General features: G+C 43.3%; 1 long non-coding RNA gene across 1 annotated transcript in view; it reads left to right on the top strand.

Annotated features, from left to right (window-relative positions):
• The window catches only part of LOC139103875 (uncharacterized), an 80,160-nt gene that overhangs the window by 44,591 nt on the left and 15,909 nt on the right, over positions 1–19,660 (top strand). Inside the window, exon 2 of the long non-coding RNA XR_011545961.1 lies at positions 8,623–8,772. This is a non-coding gene — a long non-coding RNA (uncharacterized lncRNA). The remainder of the gene's footprint in view (positions 1–8,622; positions 8,773–19,660) is intronic.

Genomic DNA, 19,660 nt, shown 5'->3' with positions numbered 1-19,660 from the left:
TCAGTCGTCCTAAAAATTTTCCGTGGATCGGAGACGAAATTGTCGCGTTCTGGAGGCGTCGCGTGGTACTTGTAACAATGTTGGAGCGAAATTATGAATAGGATTATCGTTCGTATTCGCGCACTCTCCTTTTACCGGAAAAGTCGGTTTCGCTGTGTCCGCCGAAATGGATGTAGGCGCTTTGGAAGTGGATAATTTGAAATTGAAATTACGACATGGAATCCCGAGGACGATTTGGCTTCCACGAAGAGGGCGAATACCGCCACTGGGCCGCTCGTCCGGTTCTCTCGCCTCTGTCTTCGTTTCCTCCTCGCACGCGTTGCTGCATTTCTGGTTCCCTTTTTCCTTTCCCCGGGTCGCCTGGTAAAAGGCGAGCGTCCATTGTTTCGACGCAGCGTTTATTTCGTCGGAAACAAATGACCGGGTGCATAAAGACGGTAACAAAAACCGGTAGTTTTCCTTCGTTAAAACTAATATATGTCACCATTATTTTTAATAACGCAAAAAAAGCAAGAAATCCTCCCATCATTGTCGGGTGGAGGCTGCCACCGCTTGTCACAGGCATTCTGTCGCGTTTGCTTCTTCGACATCGGTCTGTTGAGCTTAACGAGGGCTGACAGACCGGCGGCTAAAAGTCTCTATCATTATATTTGAATTTCAAATCTCGCGATTTCTGGATTCCCCTCGTTATCTTACTTAAAAGTTAATTGACAGTTGTCACGTTGTGTAATTTAACCGGGTATCGTTAAACAGAAGGATATTTATAATAACAATGTACCGTGATTACGATCTGTTTTTCACTTACTTTTTTTTTTTTTTTTTTTTTTTTTTGTAACGTCAAGGAGTTTCCGTTCGCGTCGCCCCTCGGCGAATCTTTTCGGCGTAATCCAACGTAAAATTACTTCGTCGTTCTCGCAAAAATCTGACCGAAAATTCTCACCGATCGTCTTCTCGTGCCCACGAAGCGCACGCAATAATTACACGCTGAATTATGGTCAATTAATGCGCTAATTGCGGATTTACTCGCAACTACCGATGGTCAGCGTCGCGCACGCATAAAATTCTCTCGTGCCACCCAGCGCGCAATCAATTTCCATTCCGGCGGGATTGGGAGTGGGCCTCTTTTTTTCGCGGTGCACGCGGCCGCATACGGAGGCGCTTATTGCGAAGACCCCCGTACTTCCACGTCTCTATTAACTCTCCGGCACCGACATCGCGGTGTGTCGCGTGTAATACCGGCTCCTGGGCTAATCTGTATAATGGCTTTCGTGCGCAAGAATCCTGCGTAAGGGCGGCGTTCCAGCCGCTCACGCAACTGCACGGCAGATCGGCGGGTTCGCGGTACCCGCTCTGCGCTCGATCCTCGTGGACGCTTCGAGGATTGTTCGCGAAGCAATCGCGATGCACGGGCAAAATGAGAAAGTCATTTACCCTCGGTAACGATCGAACGGCCAGTCATCAAAAATAATTATTTACGAGAATAATATATTTGTACGGTTCTTTAGAAAATGTTTCACGACAAGGGATACTAATGTTTTACATGACCGTGTGTTATTCTGCTCTTTGCATATGCGCGAAAAAGACAAAGATTTTAAGATTAAGTCCGGATGTGATTGTTACAGTGGTAGTTAAATAAAAGGAAATTAAATAATCGATTAATAAAATAAAAAATTTAATTAAAAAAACGCTCGAACACGTTTGTAAAAAAAAAAAAAAAGAAAAAGAAACGGCTTGTAATCTTGTTAATCTTTCAAGTTTTGACAAGAGATTTGTTGCAAGATCTTTTAGATGTACATTTTTTAATTAATAATTTTTTTTCTTTCTTTTTAATTGAAGATGATTAATTTTTGTAATCCCCTGTACCGATTTAATCCGTTAAAGCGTAATCCAACAATGTAAGAGCAGAATCACGAGCTTTTTCACGACCCGATGCACGTGCCAGCCAGTAATTGCGGCGCGATGCAGAAGGTGTGTCCGGCCTTTGCATGCTCGTAACGGCGCCAACCTTGACGCAGATGATTAAGTGCATTTGTCAGGAGTTTATCGACATCATACTGCGCGGCCCTTCTTTGCTCAATCGGTCCCGAGTGATCTGCCCGCCGACAGATTTCATCAGCGTCAAAATGTAGCCGAACTGCCGATTCAGTAACGACGCCGACGATGTAATCGCCGGTAACAACTACGGGCGCGGTCATGAAATTCCCGGCAAGAAACACCCTTTGCTTTAAGCGTTTTCCACTAAAGATATATCTTAACATCTGAATGCTTCCTTTTCGCAAGGACGTGGAACGCAAACTTAAAATATCGACGTAATAACATTCAATCACAACTTGAATTCCTGTAGACTTTTTTAATTTCGTGTCGTTGCTCTTATCTTTATTCTCGATTTTTTTTTTTATATTTATTTTTTGTTTTTTTTGACGCGCGCGTATCTAGAAGCGAGAAAACGCCGGTGCCCGTAATTGCCTGCAATCTTTTTGCCCGCGACATCGTGATGGTTTCCGTCGCAAGTACGTGATAACGTTGGCCGTTACACCGAAGTCGGAATACGTTCAACATCCCCGATAGAAACCGCGATGTATCTGCCTCGTAAATCTTGTTTCTTACAATACTTCGCAAGTCGAAGAGCGGCGCCGCGGGCGCCAATGCGCGGTCCACTTTTTGCTGAATCTTCTCAATCATCACGTATGTGCGCCAGGCTCGAGAGGTCGGAGATACGATGTACGCTATTGATGCGCGAGAATTACACGGACACGGGGAGAAATTTATTGAGAGCGAGGGAATTATGTGAGGGTGGGAACACATGGGACAACATCGCTATGCGGTGCTCTTATTGATTTTTACGTGTCCATTGGTTTTCACTCGAACGCATGGGCAAACTCGATACCACGATGCCTCTAGGACACTTTTCGTTAAAACAACTCTCAAGAGTAGCAAACAAAATTCGCTTCGATACGTATCGATGACACACGCTTCGCCACGCGGTCATGGAACTTTTTTTTTCTTTTTTTTTTCCGTCGGAATGGATATCGGCGATTGATATAGGTTGTAACGATCCGACGAGACGAGGAAATAAAAAAAAAAAAACGTGTTTCTGGTCGTATAATTTTATTGAATTATTATATTTGCAATACAAAAATTAGGAAATAATTTTTAACGCGATACGGTAAAGTTAAAAATATTACTGTTCGTTTAGAGTGAAGAATTTATTTCTCGATTCATCCTAAATCTCGATAGAATTATTCATGCTTATTTATAATTATATATAATTATAAATAAGCATGAATATAACATTGATTATGGTGTCGGTTGTATCGCGAGTGAACTCCGATCTCTGCCAGGTGTGGATCCTTGGTAGATCGCGTTATGAGGGCGTCGTGTGTTCACATGAGTTTTCATAATAGCTCTTCTCATGCGGGTGTATTCACATGGGACGATCCATTCATATTAAGTCTCGTACGCGTTCCATCACCCGGTGGTCGCGTGTGAAAGATTTAGGAATCATCGTCGGTCGAGCACTTCATTGAAGCAACTTTTGTTCTACACGTAGTAAGCATTTAATTTCTTTTTTCTTTTTTCTTTCTTTTTTTTCGAGCTCTAAAAATAAAACTTTTTTTCCGGCTTAGTACTTAAAATTAAATAAAAATTTTAAAAATATAGGCTAACAAGAACCATTGTCTCGCAGGGCTGAGAAGCGTCGAGATGCGATGATAGCGAGCTTCGCATAGCAGCTGTTACCGCGTGATAGCGTAAAGCAAGGGTTTAATGTACCTCGAAGCCGACGTGAACGTATACTTGCCTATCCGCGTTGCTGTTTACCCTCCGCGCGCGCGGCATATGGCGCACAGTGATTTTTCCCCGACGGTAATTATGCGAAACCATCTATCCGCGCAAAGGACACCGCTTGCGCCTCGCAACGTTGTCCTTCCTGCCTTCTCTCGCGTTACCCCGTTTTATGTATGGACTCTCGTTACGTACTTACGCACCGAAGAAGATTGCATCACGAACGATCGACCCCGCTGAAGGTGAATATAATGTGCACGGAGAAGTCCGAAGATTGCCCATCTGCTCTACTACTAATGGGATACCGTCGGTGCAGAAATAACGCGGACGACTTATGATTTCAAGATGGTTCGCTCATTTTCTACGCGAGAATTGCAGAAAAAAAAAAAAAAAAAAAAAAAAAAAAAAGATAAAATCGCGACGAGGCATGTGCGCTTCACATTTTATTCGATCAAGGGTAGATTTTATTCCGCGAGGCGTTATATAAATTTCGTGAATAATCTTCGCAAAGACGCACACCTACGGAGGGGAGCTACTCAATTGTTTCCCGATGACCTGGCGCATTCTCTAACGAAGCAATGAAAAAACGCGGCGAACAATGGCGAGCGATTCCTCCTTTTCCTCCTCGCCCTAGTAGTAGATCCGGCAGCTTCGTGTACGAAGCCAGGCACCTAAATCACACCCAATGTCAACGGGTCAACAATGCCCGTCACGCGCATCCATCTTATTAACGAATGTTAATCATGTCTTCAACAACGCGTCGTCCGGGTATTACCTTCGCGGCCACCTCGGTGGAGCATTGTTCGACCGAGCTTAACCGAACGAAACGTAACCCACCCCCTCGGTTCCCTTGTAATAAGATACTCGCCATCTTCGTATGTAAATGCTGGTCATTCATTACGCTCTCGGTTGAATGATTGGGCTTTTTTTTGTGAGAAGCCCTTTACGACAAAGCCGTATCATCGCTTAGAACGCTCGTGGACAGGATTAGGCCATAATATTCGCGCGGTTTTCAAACCTGAGGAATTACGAGGAAAAGAAAAATAACGAAGTGAAGCGCTCAAATCAAGTCCGATTACTTGCAGGAAAAAAAAAAGTTTCTCCCTCGACGATTTAATTCCTAACTCTTTGATTTTCATTAATTTGTGATGTTAAGTTTTATAACTTCGATAAACTGCGCCAACTTTGTTGACCTGCTACGGGAATATTTATATACGCGCGAACTAAATTTGTTAAAGGTTCTAAGTACTTCTTTTTATGCACGTAAGCGGCCTTGTTGAAGATAAAAATAAATTCTTCGCGAGCGACGTTGGAAGTAAAACGCATGTGAACGATTTATGCTCTCAAGCGATCGTATATTGATCACACACGAACGCAATGTATGGCAAGTTTATCCATGGGTGGATTTAAAAAGGTCGCTGGTTGACCGCAAGGTGAACTTTGATTCTACGATACAGAAAATTTTTGTATGTTCACGTTACGTTTGTATCTCGTACCGTGTACATTATATATATATTAATAACTCCGCGAGATTTTTTTAACGCCCGAACAGGTTTCATGAGAAATATAATCAGCAGTGATTTCTTAAAATTTATTAAGCGCATAAAGATAAATAATTATCTTACCAGTCGATAAATTTGATGAATTACCGATAAAATGCTTGACGATCTTTTTCGTATTTTTAGCCGCGTACGCCGTAAAATTGCCTCGCTTCTACGATAAATCACGTGGAGCATATAGATGTCTCTTCAGCTCTCGGGCAGATATATAAGTTTGCGCGATTGTTTATCGGCAAATATCAAATGTGTTCCAGCTGAATTTAATTATCTGAAACTCGGGCGCGTGGTTTTTGTTTTTTAGGGAGGTTTGCAGAAAATCTTTCGTTACTCGAAGTAGATATTTGGCTTGGCACAAGCGCACCCACGTTCCTCTGTCTGGAGCGAATGGTTCTAGAGACGTTTTATGTTTTATGCGAGCTGTGCAGCTGCCCGTTACCGACACCCCCGCAACTCAATATTCAAATTAGCGGGACGGGACTCTCATCCTCCCCCCAGCCCCTGCCTTTTCGTCCGCCCCCCTACGTGCGCTCGCGTAATGAGAAAAAACACGTGGGCCTCGCAAAATATTATTATAATAACGTCCGCACTGTAGGTGTAAAGTACCGCAAAAAAAAAAAAGAAAAAAAAAAGACTAACGAAATGCCTTGCATATAATGTAACTTGGAGGTAAGGTATGCCACTTGCAACCTTTTCTGGTTGCTCGTGGCCAATTAATTCTACATAATTGCTGCCTTAAATTTATATTAATTTACATTAAAAAAAATTCCGCGTGTATTCAGCGTTGTCTCATACATTTTTTATCATCCCGCGTCTCCTCCTTTGAAAATTGAAGTACCGTCAAGACCGGGACTCGCACGAGTCTTCTGCTGGCCGTCGTCAAGCTTCTTCCGAGGGAACGTGTCGGTCAACTTTCGTCGCTTTATGGGTGCAACATCGTCTCGATCGGACGATTAGAGTCGATCCAGAATCAAGAACGGGCAGCTGCGCACGGTGCGTTTAGTTAAGCTAGTGTTAAAGTAGGACGGAACGACTTTTACGACGCGCGACCGGTGTCAGGCAACAGGGCGAGAAAGGGTGTTAGTTTCACTTGGGTGGTCCCGCGACTTCTTCAGGATTAATCGGCGATGTCTCCGGGACGCAATATATAAATTGGGCTGCACGGCCGTCCCTTCCACGACCCTCGGCCTCACTCGCAGGATTACAAATGCTCGGTCCTTCGGTCCTTAGCATCATTGTAGATGGATATCTCTCGTGCGCCGCCGAAGGATTGCTCCTGGTCTTGCTTCGACTTTGATCGAACTACCCGACTCCTCATGGAAGGTATCCGTGACTTTACGCACACGACGCTTTTTCCGAGGCAGGAATCTCGCGTTCGTAATGCCGCAGCATTCCAAGACGAAGCGATCGATCGATCATTCGAATTTTCGAGTGCAATTTACCATTTCGGCGAAGAATTTTGCCCGGCACGTTGTTCGGAAATTTTTTATAAAGATAACTTACAAGTTTAAAAAAAAAGAAAATTGTGTCTAGAGAAATATTATATACGTTTTAATTTTATTTGCTAATCTGCACTTTTTTCTTTTTTTTTTTTTTTTTTTTTTCGTGTTTCTCGTCGTGGACGTTCGATATTAAAACTGCATTCCCACAGCATTTTGTGAAGCTGCTCATCTTCGAGCTATCGAAACTGTCATAGATCATCGATCTCTAAGGTATTAGCACGGTGCTCTGGCACCGTCAACTAATCCGGGATTCTTACCGCGTCACGACGTCCTCTGCGACGTTAATCCCACGGGAACCAAACGCACGGAATACCGTCACTCTTTTTCGTCCCGTCGAAAATTACCATCTAGTCACCATTCTTGGCGTGCGCCACCATCAATAATGTATCCCTGAGGTCAAGTCAGTGCCCGACGGTTGGATTGTCGGTTGCCGGTACGCATCTATCTCGCATTCTCGTGCGCAACGTCTTCCCCTTCTGTTATCTACATATGTATGCCAGCGTGTATTTCTTAACAAAATTTATTCCCTCGAGAAAACGGAGGAGCTAGCGTTTATGATCTTTCTTTGCTATGGAGATCACTTTTTCGTGCATAACGTGATTTCTCTCTACCTCTTGTTCCGTGAATTATTAGCGTAAGTTCAAGACCGAGATCGAAATAAATAGAATCGCCGAGTTTAATTTTATTAAAGTGTCGTGGCAAAAAAAAAAAAAAAAAAAAAAAAGAAAAGAAATATATATCTACGAAATTTTCATCTTTACACGCGCCCTTCCCCCTTCTTCTTCTTCTTCGGCTTCGCGATCCGGCATATTAACATAATAAATTAAATTATAATCCTCTTATGGGTCGCATTCGTCTCGCGCGCTCAGGTGCCAGAGCCCGCTTCCTTCTTCGCGCCTCGTCCCCTCTGCTTTCCCCTTTGCATCTATTCGAGTCGCACGCAATCGGCTTCGGCCATAAAGTTGCACGGCCCGCTGGCGATACGACACGCCGCGGGACAGCGCCAAGAAGTGTACAATGCTGTGTACCTCGTGTCCGTGCAACACGACATGCCCATGCAGTGTCCAACAAATGACGGGACCATCGTGTGTGGTCCCACCTGCGTGGGTGTCTCTCTTTCTCCCTTTCTCTCCTCCCTCCGGCCGCGGGGATGTGTCTCGGACTTGAGGCCTATCTGCGTTGGTCCACCTTGTCCGGACACGGACATGGATCTCACGGGGAATCTCCTCGCCTCCGATCCGATATCCGTCTGTGCACGAAAATAGGAGAGACGGAAGAGAAAACGGTGCCAGAGAGAGGTTTGCACGAGTCACCGGATAGTCAACCTCCGTTGCGCCATTGAAAAGAAATTTGCGATTTATTACAATTATATTCGATTTCGATAAGTTAATAAATTTTTACGAAACGTAGACTACCGGTTAAACGCGGGAACGGCAATAATTTACCCGTGCCACTTTATCGAACGTTTATTGAGAGAAAGGAGAAAAGTATTTCTTTCCGTCGTAAAAATAGAAAATATATAAGAGAAGAGGAAACCCATTTTCGCGGGGGCGATTGAATAATCGCAGCACTAAAGTTCGCAGCGGATGAAAAAGATCGCGTCTAGCACTTTGCTTTCTTTTTCTATTTTATTTCATTGCAGTGCTAAAAGGGACAATTTGTACCGGCAAAAAGATCTGCGAAGTAAATTATTTATACGGGACATTTTATTTATTACAATTTTTTAAACAATCTTCGGTCTTGGCGGCTGTGTTTAAAAAATGTTAATATTTAATTTATAGATAAAAACGATGCAAGGAAAAGATCCCAATGGACGATGCTGCTTAACTCGGATCCCATCGTTCGCCTCGGGTCGAAGAGTCGATAAGTCTTGGCGAAGGTGTCCATGATGGAGCGAGGCCTCCCTCGAAGGGAGGATGTCGTGAGATAAGGTAGGTGAAATTCCTCCATCACGCAGGTAAAACAGAAGACTGGCATCACTCGAAGACGATCAGGGAAGCGTGCGCTACGAGTTGAGTAGATGCGTTGAGGGAGATAGAGCGTCGCCGAAGGCGCCCTTTTTCGTACATTAGGTGTTGGTTTAGGCAAGGGTTTCGAGAAATAGATAAATATCCGCCACGAAAAACAGGAAGTTCCTCTACGTGGGCGGAATCTCGCCCTTTCTTCGGGATCGATATTTGTGTGTTTTTTCCTTTTTTTTTTCTTTTTTTTTCTCTCTCCTCTCTTTCATCTCGTTTTTTTGTCACGTGTGTATTCACAACTTTCGAGGGTGAGTTTGTATTCCAAATGTGTCGAAGCATACGTCTCGAGAAGTGCGCAACAAAAGGCACTAAAGCGAGACGTTTTGCAGATATCGCCGATATCTCCTTTTCCGGTTTCTCTGGAAAAAAAAGACGGGGGGGAAAAAAACTAGCGGTATTATCTCAAGTGGGAACACTTGAGGATTTTTTTTTTTTTTTAATCGTTACTGGTGGTGGCACTTGAAAGTTTCCGGCCACTCGAGGGCTGCGAAGCCATTATCGACTCGACGCACTCATCTGCGATATGTCATTAACATCGCGAGGCACGCGTTCTTTTAAAGGCCCAGCTAGATTTTCGATATTTTATTTTCTCGCCATTGAAGAATGATAAAATCAACGAAATAAATTTATAAATTTATAAATCACATTACTCGAAAGTTTTATCAAGTTTTATTATTATTATACTATTTTTTAATCCGTGCTTCCGGATAATGTTAAAATTTTTTTAAGCTATTCGAGAGGGTTCTGTTTTAACACGATGCGTGCGAGTTCTTTCCGGGTGTCAAGTAGACCTGCCGAGATGCGCGCGAGGAAAACTGACCTTTCTTTCGAAAGTCATCAGTACCGTTCATTATAATATTGCCAGCAGGAAGTAAGTAAAGTAGCAACGAGGAAATAAGTGGACTAAGTGGATACGAATGGCTTGATTGATGAAGAGCAGTTCGATCGCTCTGCGCATCCAGCAGAAAATCGCTAAGGGAGATTAAATTGCCTCTCACAAGAATGGTCGTGGAAGTTGCCAATTTATCTGTCGCGAAATAAATGACGAAGTTAACTCACAGCGAAGAATACGAAATACGTGGAATGCTCCTACGCCTCTAACAATTTTACTTCATATTATTTTATTCATCGCACAAATCATTAGTCGCAGAGTATAATATAATATTTAATATTACATTTTAAACTTAATAAAATATTTTATAATTATTACATAATTAATTTTAGAAGAATATTTCGTATTTTTCTCTTTACACCTCGTGGAAAAATTACGTATATACAAGCGGGTACATTTTTTAAAGCCACTCTAAAAAAGAAGAAAAAAAATTTGGACAGGCAAACGTGTTTTATTTTTTAATATTCATTGCAAGGATGTCAGGTATGTGATGTATTAAGACAAAAAAGTGCGACACTGTGCTTTCGAGAGTCCGTAAATTACCGAACATTATTTTCAATATTTTTCGCATTTCGTACATTTTACATAGTGTCAGCACGCTCGGTCTTTCCTCCCTCACCTGTTTCCCCTCCCCCCCTTCTCCAATTAAAATCCCGATGAGCTACCATAATTTACACCGTGGTACCGGCTAATAAATTGACTACACGTTCGCGAGTTGTAGCGGGCGATTTGTAAAACGGTTGTATTGCATCAGGCGCGCGGGGGTATCTTGTACGCACGGGATACGATTATCGGGCCCGGATTTAACGAGCGCGACGTTCGAGACGGGGCTTCACCCCGGCGGGTTTTGGATCCTGTCTAAGTGATCCTCGTGGACAGCCAGATAGGAACCGGGGAGTAAAGAGCCGCGCGGATAATCGCGGCACTTAGAACGATTCTCCCGGCACGCAGGATCGACTGTGACGGGAGTGCGGGCAGGTGGAGTCCAAAATCTCACGAAAAAAATCCCGAGACGGTAAAGATAGACCCTTTATCGTGTCTCCTGGGCGAGCATTCGTCCCCTGAGTGGCGTTTATCTCGTGGGTCTCGGTAATGTCTGTAACTTAACACTGTCCCCGGGAGAAGAGACTGATAGCGATGCCGCGCCCGGTCGATCCTCTCTCGCAGGGTGTATCCGCTCACGGATATTTTCGGGGAACCGGCCGAAGGGAAGTTTCGGAGAACCGTGGATGTAACAGATACTTCAGGAATCTGCGCATATGCTGCTCACGAGTGCGCGTCCACTCAAATTTAAATGCGCCGGGCCGGACCGGCGAGTATCGGGGAGACAAGTCACGTTCGAAAGGAATCCCTTTTTTACGTTTCTGCTTAGATTTTGAATAGTTGCGTGTCGTTAAAGAGGCAGAAAACAATGTTGCGATATCAGTCACGGCGCATAGAGAGCCCGGCGGCTTAGAGATTTCTCAAAGAGGATGTATTTTAAATGGAAATAGCGGCAACTACGGCGCGAGAATGAGAGGGCCAAAGCCTTTTTTTTTTTTATTTTTTTTTTGCTGGCATCGAGCTTAGAAACGAGCTGTTTTCGTCTAAGAGAGTGGATTCGGGATTTTAGCATATCGGTCTTTTGTACGCCGTCGAGGAAACCGCGCGCTTGCGGCTACATATTGAAGCGTTCCAAGTCTCCACATTTCTTTTTATATTCCAACGCGAGAAAAATATTCTTCGAAGAAAAGAAATCTATTTAAGTCTATTTAGGCCGATAAATTAAGCATCACGAGAGCCATTTGCTATTCTAAAGAGAATTCAGAGAGAGAGAGAAAGAAAGAGAGAGAGAGAAGGACCAGGAACAACACAAAAGTTCATGCTTAAAATTTCGCGGTGCATCCTTTAAATGCGTTTCGTGCGAGACCAGAATGAGTTGAAAGAAAGCGAGGCTCGTGCGCGAGGGCCTTCCGGCAGATATTCGCTTCGTACGTCTTGTTGGAAACGTCAAAAGAAGTGCAGATGTTATGTACGCATTCTTTAGTGACACACTACGCCCGAGTCTTCTCGTTAAAACAAAAGGGCGACGGCGTATCGCGGGGTCCTCTCCTTACTCTCGTACAGGCGGCACATAAGTATATACACATTTTATGCGTCACGGTATGCAACACGTGTTGCCCATTGGATGTCCATCTGTCGTTGACAATAGCCGTCTCGCTGACAGCACAGGAGGCGAGCCAACCGGCGCTCCTTATACGGTACACCGCGGTAAGTTCGTATAATAAATGAAAGTCCCTCGCATGCAAATCGAGCGCCGTGACCGATTAAAGGAAATTTGATTTTGACGAGATCTTAACTCACCGCAATATATTCATCTCGTCTTCCGTAACTTCTTGTCGGATTTCTTTTTTTCTTTTTTTCTTTTTTTTTTTTTTTATTCTTTTTTAAACGCCGTTTTACGGTCCCGTTTGAAAGGTTAACTATTCGCGATGATTACGCTTTCGTTTCTTTATTGTTCGAAACTTACCGCGTCAATCACGTGTGTGAAAATTAAGCGCCATTCGGCAACCGTAGCCGGTGGAATCGATGCTTTCTAATGACGGAAACGGAACCGTGAGTCTCGAAATGCGCTGCCGACGGTCATAATTGCGGCGATATTTAACGGGATGCCGCTAAGTAATGTTCCCTTTAGAAAAAGTCGACGATGCAATAATTTACGAATTACAAATTCAACGCGGAGAGCCACAGAGAGACCGAAACCTCCGTCTCATAAGCCACGATATTTCAGCGGGGAAGATGTCGGCTCCGGGATATCGCATCACCCCGCGTGAATAAATCGCCGTCGGGAAGATCTTTCATCAACTTTAATTCTCTCGATTCTTTCCGACAGTCCGAGCTCGCCCGCAGAAATGATATCTTGCGTGATTAAGCTTCTCGCACAAAGACCTCTTTTTTTCTTTTTTTTCTTTTTTTTTAAGCAATAAATGTGCCGTGATTGTACAAAAATATAATCGTACTTTTTTCAGTTAATTTTTATACGAGAGTCAATTAATGATACGCGTAAGAAAATAATTTATTTAATTATGGATGCGTATTAAATTTTATGTAATTGATAAAGCTTCTATATAAACGTAGGTTCAATAGTGCGCGATTTAAAATTGTCAATAATTTAGAAGTTGATTCTAGGATCAAATTGCCTTATTTAGAAAAAAATATATTGGACGTCTTTTTTTTTTTTTTATTGAGAAGATTGGGCTTTTAAAGCCGAAATCTCTGTTGGTTTTCGAAGTTGTAATAAACAACACTCTGGAAAAGAGCTCAAACTCGGTTGAATTTCGATGGCATCATTCTCGCCACGGGCAGGATTTCAAGGCGTAAATTTCGTCTATCTGATCCGTAAAATCCAGGATTCCTTCGTCTTCTCTTAGCATTTTGTCGTCACTCGCGTGCGTGTTTCTGTAGGCATGGAAAAGAATTGTCGTCTGTTAATGCAGTGCCTTCGTGTGAATTTTAGGACGAAATATTCCCGACGGCGCGGCTCATGCATTCAAACCTGCTTCTCCTGGCAAAGAGAATGTATCATATTAAGTATCATAATGTATTATACTATCGTACCTCTCGCACGATGTAAGCCTCAAGTTTAAATATATCTTAGATTTGGAAATTTGGTACGCTTCTCTGCATCGAATTACGTGAAAATAATTTATGATTTATGATTAAAGTAAGATAATTCTTATTAAAAATTTTACGTTTAAAACAGAATCCGGTTTACAGTAAGAGAACTCTTATTACAAAGTTTGTTACCAGAAATGACGTAATTATCCGAGCTTGAAATGGGGAAAAAATAAGAAAAATGGTTACGTTCAGAAGGACGAGAAGTGCGTAACGTTTTAGAATCAAAGACTCGCATATGCACAATGTAACGATGCAAATTACGGACGGCCCGGGACAAAAGTGTTTGCTCGCGCGATTTGCGGTCGGCGCGGCTCCCAAGGCAGCGGATTTCAATTACGAGTCTTCAGCGACTGACGGACGCGCGAGCTCTTCTCTCGACCTGGCCGGTAGCTCATTCAAAATTCGGTAGCTGCCGGTGAGCGCGTCCCGGTAATGAAACATTCGCAGCGCACCGCAAATTGCCCTCCGCTTCGCCATGCAAGAACCCAAGTGCTTCTGACCGTCCGCTTACATCTCTCTTTCTTTTCTACCCATTCAATCCTCCCTCCTTCCCTCCCTCCCTCCCTCCCTCCCTCATTCACCCCGCAGTTACTTTTTCGCTCTTTCTTTCTTCCCGCGCCGGCGAAAGCACGGTCTCCGACACGTAGGCACCGGCACTTCGCAGCTACTGCAATCTCGTGTACAATTATTGGTTCTCGCTGCTGCAAAATTCGTTCGTGATGAGAAAGGGACTGGGCTTAACGCGCGTTTTTGCAACCGAGTCTAAAATATGGAAAGATACTTCTCACGGTGGAACCCTTGTTGTTTTGATGAGCATGTTAATCACCATTCTCGGAAACTGCCAGCGAAAATAGCGCGGAGAATCCCGCGATTCGAATATTCGCGGCCAAACGGCAACGGTGAGCTTAACATTCCACGCCAAAGTGGTTTTCCAGATAGCATACGCTCTTGGGTACTTGAAAATTTATTTTTAACTACATCCGTAGTTGATTGTAGAGAGAAAAAAGAATTTTGAGGGAGGAAAAGAGAGAGAGAGTGAGAGAGAGAAGGAACATGGCTCCGCGGCGAAGTTTAATGCGTCGTAAAATAATATTGCGGTGGAAATTCGTGTTTGTCCACGATTTAGGATTTTGTTTCATGGATGTATAAATTCGGCGCGTCTGACATCCGCGAGGCCTGTGTGTCACCGTGGAAATTCAATTCTTAATTAACGTATCGTGAGACAGTGGCATAAATCCGCGCGAATTTAGTGCTCCCAGCTGATCGTAACTTACAACGCTCAACAACTTTTAAAATCTCGTGAAACGAGTTAATAACTACCGTGCGCATGGTTTCGGGTCGTCGACTCGCGACTGGGTGGATCCGAGGGACCACTTTCAGCGAGCGATAACGACGAAATCACGAGCGTGACTCTTGTTTCCGCGCGGAGTCCCTTTACTGGATCAGCTAACGTTCCCGTGGGAGAGACCGTGGTAGTGTATGCCAACGACAAACCGGGCTCTTCGCAAGAACCAGGTGTAACGTTGGAACAGCATTCCATGTTGCAACTGATGCGCGGCGCCGCGCAAAGATCGTTCCACACGACCCCCGCGAGAGCGAGAAACACGATAACGCGAAGCTGAAAGTTGGAAGGATATGCCGCGCTACATATTTGTGTCAGCAGTATCACTGATAAGCTGTTTTTAAAACAACGTTCCACTTTTAGATTTTGTCTTGAAATTGGGGTAATTAAAAATTGCAATTAACCGATTAATAAGCATGAACGTATTAATTTTCAGTATTTTAATATTAAAATAGTTTTATAATTAATAATATTGTTTAAAACTTCGAGAAAAATTATTGAAATATTTAATCTTCTCTCTGCATGGGGGTTGAATTAATGTGTCTTTAGTCGGCCATAAATTTATTATCGTTGAAGCTTACTGGTCGACTTCCTTCTTGTTCCTCTCGACGAGTTAATAAACCGAGTCGGCATCCGCGGCTTAGCACCGATCGATGCGTCATCGACCGTTAAGTGCGATTAATCGTGAATGCGATCAGGCGTGCTCGATCATCTGGTTCGGGGTTTGAACTGGGTCTCTTCAAAGATTCATAGCATTTCTTATTCGCGCTCGCGACGAACAGCTTTTATAAAACTTTCAAACTAGTAATGCACGTTCTTTAGTAACGAAAAAATGGGATATTAAGAACTATGATTGTCGGAAAGAGCCATCAATTAACTTCGGTATATTGAATTATTATAAAAATTTTTTTAAAGTCACATTTATTCTGATCGTAAGTCGATTATCAAGAGTACTACAAATTTTAAGAACGACATAAGCTTTAAAATAAATTAAATAATTTATATATGTATATAAATAATTTTATATTAACAATTAAAATTGTATTAATGAAAAAAAATTAGAATTTTAGGATTTTTTTTTTTTTCTTTCGGTAATAAAATGCAAATTTGTTAGCAGTAAATAACACTGATAAATTTCTCCGATTAAACGAAATGAATAGACAAAACAGTTACGAATGGAATTTCGCAAAAAAAAAAAAAGAATTTTGCATATCGGGAATAGCTTGCATGTATAATTTCTATTGAATTGCTAATTTTCACGTGGCCGTCGTTGAGGCAAACGGTGATATTAGCTGCTCTTCGATATCGAAAGGAACACATCAAGAAAGCAATGCCGTGGTATCTGCTCGAAAGAGCATTCCGCCATAACACAAGTTTAATTGGGTTCTGGTCCGTGGCTGAGAGATCAACATTGACTCTCGTGCAAGAGCTCGAACGAAGGATCCCAGAATGCTCTTCGGAGGATACAATGTCGTTGTTACCACCTGGACCACCTCCGTCCAGCCGGCGGGATAATTGCGCGATGACATATCTGCGCTTTTTGTTAGCGACGGCCACACGTGAATCGTGAGAACTTCTTCGTCGGTTGGCAATTAGGCGATCGGATACGAAAGTATGCGAGTGTCGGAGCGATTCGGCACGAAATGGCCCACCGGGTCTTGGCCGAGACGGACATTCGTCAAATAATTGACAAATGAATTTAATTGCTGGTCAGATTTCTTGCTGCGGTATCGTGAAACGCGCTTGAACCGCGACGAGAGATACTCGCGGCTTTAATTACGAAATAATTTAACGCGAATCATCTCAGTGGTTTCGATTTTGATAGCTTGATATTGGCTCTTTTTATTCTCTTCCGCTTTAATAAAACGCACCGATTAACATGTACATTAAAAAAAAAGAAAAAGAAAAAAAATGATTTTAGAAACTCCGCGAGAGACTTTCAGTCTCGCTTTTCGAAGAAAATTTTACGTGCTATATTTTTCTTGTGGCTTGTATCGTGCAACAGGAGGACGTTTTGAAATACGGAGTTACATTTGCTTGGTGATTATGCATTACCTTTACATTTTTCGGGGGGGGAGTTTCTTTTTTTTTTCCTCTCGTCCGTGTACTGTTAAGTTATTTGTCCAGCGATGTTCCGCAGCCGATTGATTAAACTGAGACGACCGAGGTTCGCCATTACTTTATTATGCACAGGTCGAGCGTCGTTCGATTCGTTATCTCGGTATCCGCTAATTTACTCTGACAAATACGGATTGTTCGTTTGTCCAGAGTACAGCTGTGCGCGCTCATGCAGGCCCACGTCCACGCTCGCCGCGATCCACTTTAATAAAGCGCACCGATTACTCACCCGGATGTTTTAGACCGGATGGACAGCACGGATATTAACCCTCCAGTATTATCGTGGGGGTCAACGCTGACGGCGGAGCAAGAAAGCTACGCCTACGTACTTGGAAAAATCGGCATATTCAAATATACACTTTTTTTTTTCCTTTTCGATGTATACATTCGTCGTTAAAAAATTTTAATAGTCTCTTTTATTAATACTGGATATAAAATATCATATCGTTAATTTTTTACTTATAAAAAATATTTCGTAAATTTAGAGAAGCTTAATTAAAATGAAAAATACAAGCCCTCGAATTGAAATGTTTAAATATTAAATATGCGGCGCCGAAATAATTCAGAGAGAGGTTTCTATTCTTGAGTTAGGGCGGAACGGAACTGTTCGATCCCGATGGAGATTCAATAAAAATACGAAACTGCTAGAGGATCGTTTCGTAATATTTAAAAAAGCCATTTGCGTATCGAGTTTCAGTCGGTGATTTAAATTTCAGTTTTGCGCCACTATGCGGGAGAAGAAGGGCTTTCGAATCATTAGGATCTCCATAAACGGCGGACGGGCTTAACGAAGCTTCCTTAAAATACGCGATGTACGAGCGGTAACGCCGCAGCGCCGCAGAAAGAAGAAGGAAAGGAAGGAAAGGAGGAAGATCGAGGCCGAAAGTACATCTGCCGCCTACCCCATAAACGCACTTGTAAATCAAGACGCGCGTGCAACCGCGAACGCTTTGCTGGTGAGGCCGAGGCTATAGAGTCTTTGAATTATTAATACGAGCTTGCTTACTGGTCCAATCAAGTCCTCCCACCTGGCCACCTGGTCACTCCTTGGCCGATGTTCTTTTAGCGATATACCATATTTGAAAGCGCGCTGCGCGCGGATGATCCCCGACCCGATTAAGCTCTTCGGCGTCCCTTAAGGAGACGGCAATAAGAAAAAAGAAAAAAAAAGAATTAATTCAAAGCGCGCCGACGAGAGAGCTTCGACGTAATCCATCACTCCGCGTGTGGCAACGCGGAGAGACGCGTCTTAGCGAACGATGCGCGATTTTGTTTTCCCGTGTTGAGCCGACGTCCGCGAATGGTTCGTAAAAACGAAGCAGCGACGGACAGATCGTTGAAAAGATTTTTGAGAAAAAAAAAATTGAGCTTGCCCGAGCAATCTTTCATTAAAAAAAATTTTTTTTTTTTTACGGCGTTGCTTTAGCTTTTTCGTTGTTTATTCAGCCCTGCATCTTAAGCAGGCGAGCACGTTCAGGGAGATCAGCTATGTTTATTGCATACCGATTCGTTAAGCGTTTCTCGCACACCCGTCGGCTACCGTGCTCGTAACTATCGACAAGAGACCATGCGTGAACGTACGTCTCCCATGCGCGGGAGAGCCCATGCCCGCAGCAGTGGGAGAACTTTATGGAATGGTATGGGAGGGCGTCGGGTCGGCGCGTGGGCGGCCTGAGGCAGGACGCACGTCTGAAAGCTGGAGAGAGATAGACCCGCGTGGTATGCCACGAGACCGGGTTCGAGAGGGGCACACGCGGAGGGAAGAAAACGAAAAGAAAGGCGAGACACGGTGGAAAGAGAACGAGGAGGAACTGGGAAGGAGAGGGTACAAGTCGTCGAACAAGGAGGAACGGATGGGGCTCCTACGTATCCGCCACGTATGGCGAAGGGATACACCGTGAAGAAGAGATAGAGAGAGAGAGAGAAAGAGAGGCAGAAGGGAGATAGACGGGAAGTACGGGGCACAAGAGCCCGATCCACAGCCGGTTAGGAATAAAAGGAGTCTTATATGACGCTGTGGTTTATGGCCGTGGGTTTTATCTGATCGCATTGCCACCGGTACGGATTTAGCAATAAATTAGACCGAAGTGTAATTAAAAGGGCAGCGTTTGCCGTCGTCCCGCGACCGTCGTGTAGTCACTACCGAATGAGAGGAGAGTCTTCGTCCTTGGGAATCTCTTCGGGTTTCTTTCGATAGTCGAGAGAGAACAGCGCGCGGCGATAGAATTTCTATTGATAATTGCGTAATCCTGGTGGACGTTCGAGTGTACATAAACCGATCGAATTACTAACGAGCTTGAAAAGAATATAAAACCGTACTATTTTGGAAGATATTAAATTTGACACGAGAAGACTTCAGCGATATTTTTTTTTTTTTTAATAAAATTTTAAAAAATAATTTTGCGAGAGTGAAATTAATTTAGTTTGCGATGTAATATGTAGAAATTATAAAAAATATTGAGGTGGGGGAAAATATATTTTTAAATTCCAGATTAATTAATTAAAAATAGCTTTTTAAGACCTAATTGCCATTAAGTGATTCGAAATTCAACACAGCGCAGCACGCGATTATTATTCATTTGGGATGTGTAATTCAGGGACCTGATGAGTGACCGGCGTGTGGCCAGCGATGCGATCCAGCGACGACTAATTTGTCCGTTCGGCAAATTGAAATTACATGTTGCTCTCATGCCACGCTGCACCGTTTCTCTCGCGCAACTGCTGAATTATTATCACGGCACAATGTGTGTTTTCGAAAGAGAACGATGAGCCATTCAGGTGTTGGATAA

This window comes from Cardiocondyla obscurior, linkage group LG07 (assembly GCF_019399895.1).
Source record: "Cardiocondyla obscurior isolate alpha-2009 linkage group LG07, Cobs3.1, whole genome shotgun sequence".
NCBI lineage: Eukaryota > Metazoa > Arthropoda > Insecta > Hymenoptera > Formicidae > Cardiocondyla > Cardiocondyla obscurior.
The sequence above is the reverse complement of the archived record's forward strand: the minus strand, read 5'-3'. Positions and strand labels throughout refer to the sequence as shown.